Source organism: Mus caroli, unplaced genomic scaffold, assembly GCF_978045245.1.
Source record: "Mus caroli unplaced genomic scaffold, Mus_caroli_1 scaffold_2, whole genome shotgun sequence".
NCBI lineage: Eukaryota > Metazoa > Chordata > Mammalia > Rodentia > Muridae > Mus > Mus caroli.
The window spans coordinates 46,555,115-46,559,649 of NW_028227257.1; the positions used below are offsets into that span (position 1 = coordinate 46,555,115).

Below are 4,535 nucleotides of genomic sequence, written 5' to 3' on the forward strand. Positions count from 1 at the left end.
CCACCCCAAAATGCAGATACCTGTATTGTAATTTATAACCATAGCAAAACTACTGTTATAAAGTAGCATCCAAAATAATTTTATGGTTGGGATCAACACACTAAGAGGTATTAAAGGGTCACAACATTAGGAATGTTGAGGACCACTCTCTTACAAGGTTTTGTCCATCAAGGATAGTTTGGGGGTTCCTACTGGATTTCCAGGTAAATTATCAAACTATTGCTGAACTTAAGCACTAAGTTACAAGTGTGCCTTTAAAGGGTAGAATGCATGCATATTTCTCTGTGTTCCTATATTTTTAACCTTTTGAATAGGAAATAATTTTAATTTTACGGGAGAATGTCATTCATACACAGTGCCTAGAAATTCTTTAAATTTTTCTCTCAGATACTTCACTTTTAGAGTTTTGCTATATTTACTTCATAACTCAGTGTCGCACATAGACTATTTTTCTAGACTATCTGGCAGTGAGTTGTCATCATGTGTCCTTACTCTGAATACTGTGTGTTTACTAAGAACAGGGACATGCTCTTACCTAGCTAATATATAATTATCCAAATTAATACATTTTAGATAAACCTAATTCATCCCCATACAAAAGACATTAACTAGAACTGTAATGTCCTTTCTAGCTCATTCTTCCCTAGATCTAGGGGCTATTTAACTGCTATGCCAATTTAGCCTCCCTAAAGAACCCGGGAAGGGCTGCTGACCACCTCTCTGCAGGACACTAGGAGGCAGGATGAGGGCAGGGCTGTTATGCTGCAGTAACTCTTCATTTGGTGTTTCCTAGGATGAGGCCGGTTTACGAAAGTGTCACTGTAAGGTCATACAACCAATGCATTGTCGTGCCATCTCACGGAGACACGTCTGTCGGTTTGTTTCCTTTCCAGCTTTGCTCACGTACTTACCATTGTGTTTGCCTGTTTTTTTCCACTGATAAACTACGATGCTTCCTTTCGTCATCAGTGTGTCAGATGTAAGGAGATAAATTTACAACATACACCCTACTCATCACACTTTCCCAATTTCTTCTCCTTTTTTTTTTTGAATCTATTGATGATTCTTAGAGAATTATAATTGCCCAAACTCTTTTATTCTGGGGAATGCAAAATTCTTCCTTTAAATAGAGTGCCAACTATCAAAGTCACTTTGAAATGTTAGATTTAAAATATATATGACATCTGCCTCGGTGACAACCTGTTTCACCTGTGCTTTATGACTGGCCACTCTTATCTTTCTGGAGTCATAGTTGGACTTTTGTCAAGGATTCTTGGGGATATACCCGATTACCTCTACACTATAATGAAGATACAGCTGTGATATATACATACATGTAACCATGCCTATGAGACTTCAACATTTATAGACTACTCTTACATAATGCAGTGGTTGTATTGTTATTATTATTATTATTACTGTTATCATTTTTCACAGATGAGACCAGGAAAAAAATGGAACTGAGCGCTGTGTTTAAGTTCAAGCAACTAACTTTTTAGATCAGTGTCTTCCCTGAGTGATCAGACAGCACACTGTATACTCTTACACAATTATAATATACTGCCCCCATGTATGCTTTTGTGCTATAGTAAGCAAGGAAAGTAGCTTGGAATGTTCAACAGTAACTAGGTAACTCGTTTCCTAACTAAATGGAAACATACTAAATTACATTATTTCTAATGCCTCCTGGAAAAGGAAGGATCATGGATATAATGAACCCAGCTATAAAGAAGAGTTGATACCTGACACTTATTGTACATCTACAATACAGCCCCTACTCCCTGATGGCCCATCAGGGACGAGGAGTGGGAAAGACTGTATGATCCAGAGGGGCTAGAACATCTATTATGAGATGGTATAACTCTCTATGCCACAGGAACACTAAACCCATGAAATCTCAAAAATATCCTCACCTGAACAAGGCCTGCACAATTGGCATGCCACCCATTGGCATGCCAGTATGGATGTGGGAAATCTCACAAAACCCTATCCCTAGAAGAAGAGCTACAATCAAGTAATGGGATAAGCTATCTGATAAGTTATCCAATCCCAAGAAATCAGCCCAAAACACATAAACATGACCAATGCCAAGTGGACTCAGTAGGTTGTATATATACCTGTGTGCATATGTGTGTGTGTGTGTGTGTGTGTGTGTGTGTGTAAAACAATAATTGTTAAAGATATACTGAATTTGAGAGGTAGTGGGGGTTGGGAGAGGAACAGGAAGGGTAGAAATGCTGTAAATATAGTACTTGTGTATGAAAATCTCAAAAAGAAATGAAAATAATTTTTAAAGTTAAGGACCAGTGGAGTCAGTCAGAATTTGGTTGTGGAAAAAGTGTTTACTTATGAAGATAGGGTACCTGCTTTGCTTCTTCTGGAGATGGAAGGAACAGCTAGGTCTGGGGAAGAGGCACCGCCACTTGGACAACTCATTCTCAGAGGCACAGATGCAAGGTCAGACACTGACATGTGGTGGCCGAGGATGGGGTGAGGCTTGGGACATAAGGCAAGAATTTTAGGGAAACTGGCAGGTTTTGTCTAATCTTTTGCATTCTTATCTGCCTCAAATGAAGCCAGAAGCTACTGAAAACCCAACACTTTTATTAATGGGCTTATTGATAAAGGGAAAGGTAATCACATTTGGTTACCTTGTTTCCTTTGGCTACGTGACCGCTGATCAAAGGGCTTATATTTATTCACAGCAAGAGGGTTAAACTCCTGTGGATCACAGGTTTCCAAACACGAGTACACTTTCTGCTCCCATTGGGCACTAGGAGCTCCTAGGCCTAAGAAGGCAAAGTACCCATCATACACTGCAACCCTCTGCTTCCCCCTCCCCAGCCAACTTCAAATTAATTTATATTGCTACCTTCTCTGGAGACTTATTTAAAGGAAAAGTTGATGAGGTAGAACTTTAGAAAATACTGTTGGGCAACTGAAATACCACCATGAAGATTTGTATTAGAAGCAGTTCAATAAGAACGACACAAAGCACAAGGAAGAATTGGAGAACAATCTCTGTTCTCGTTATTAGTGGCCCCTCCCAAGATACAAGATGGCAGATAAGTGGAAAATTCCCTCTGGGCTTCCACCCTAAGCAGCCAATTCTCCACATTGTAAATGTTTAATGTAGTAGATAACTCATAAACCATATGTACGCATGTTCCCAGGTAGTCCCCAGGCCCCTCTGCATTTAGGAAAATGATGTGCCTAGAGCCCACCATGATCTGTGACCAAACCTAAGGGAGGCAAGCCACTTCCAGCTCCATCCACCCAAGAGTGGAGGCCAGTTTTCTGTGTGAGTTTTAAATATTGTCTTCACAACTGTGGAAGCCAGTAACGATGGTGACCTGAGCTTGTTCAGTCACCACGGGGAACACAGCTGCTTTGGAACAAGAATAAATGTCTTCCAGGAAGCATTAACATTCAGTTTGTTTATTACTTCAACTGTGCCACAGACTAAAGCAATTGGAAAAAAAATGTACATCAATTAGGAGCTGAGAAACATACCAGTAAAATTATCATACACACATTTTTATGGTAGAGGGTCTTTCTCAAGAAACATGTATACCCTGACTACCCCTCCCAAAGATGTCTAGAGTAGTTTTTGGCTGTTCACAGTTAATCTGTGGGGTACTCTGCTGGCATCTAGTGGGACAGGAATGCCATAAATCTCTCACAATGGCCAGGAGGGTATCCACAATCAAGAAAGATCTCACTCAAAATGTCAGAAATACCAGCACTTAGAAACACTGAAACCTGTGGTTTATATAAGCAATAATATATTTGCTACCCAACAAACAACTGAAAGCAGACAAGTTTATGCTCATTGTGTTTCCAAGGTAAGCCTTAAATCACACATCTAATGGAATTTCTTTTTTGTCTTTTTTTAATTAGATATTTTCTTTATTTACATTCCATGCTAATCTTCTCTGTATAGTTCCAATTTTAGCATATGTGCTGCCGAAGTGAGTACTCTAATAGAATTTCTAAGTCTAATAGGAATTTTTCTGTAAAAAAATTCATGAAGCTGAATTTTTTTCCTTCTCCAAACCCATAAAATATTAAATAGTCATTGTAACTGCTTCATTTATAGATAAATTTCATTTATTTCTATGCATTATTAAAATTTCTGTGCCCTAAGCATTGCAGCACACATCTGTATAGCCCCAGCACTCGAAAGACCTAGACGGGGGAATCCAACTTCTAGACAGGCCTGGGCTACATAGTGAGACCATGTATCAAAAGAAAAAAAATCAAATTCACAAGATATTTCTTAGTCAAATCCTCCCAAATTTTTGAGAAATAAGCCATAGAATAACAAGATTAAGTCACTGCTAATGCCCATCAGTTAGGTGTCCTGACAAGAATTGGAAACTGGCTTTCCCAAGTCTCACTTTCCCGTTTGGTCCACTGCATCATATATGCTCCTTTATTAAAAATGCCAGGAAGAGGCCTGAGGAGGGTAAACAGCCACTCAGGCCATAGGAAGGTTTGCAGCCGACGCATAGTTTCCAGGTGAGAGAGTTTGG

At 39.3% G+C, this 4,535-nt stretch overlaps 1 pseudogene; it reads right to left on the reverse strand.

Moving 5' to 3' along the window:
- Nucleotides 1-3,890: 3,890 nt before the first annotated feature.
- Nucleotides 3,891-3,979, reverse strand: LOC115030437 (U6 spliceosomal RNA; annotated as a pseudogene).
- Between the last annotated feature and the right edge of the window lie 556 nt (nucleotides 3,980-4,535).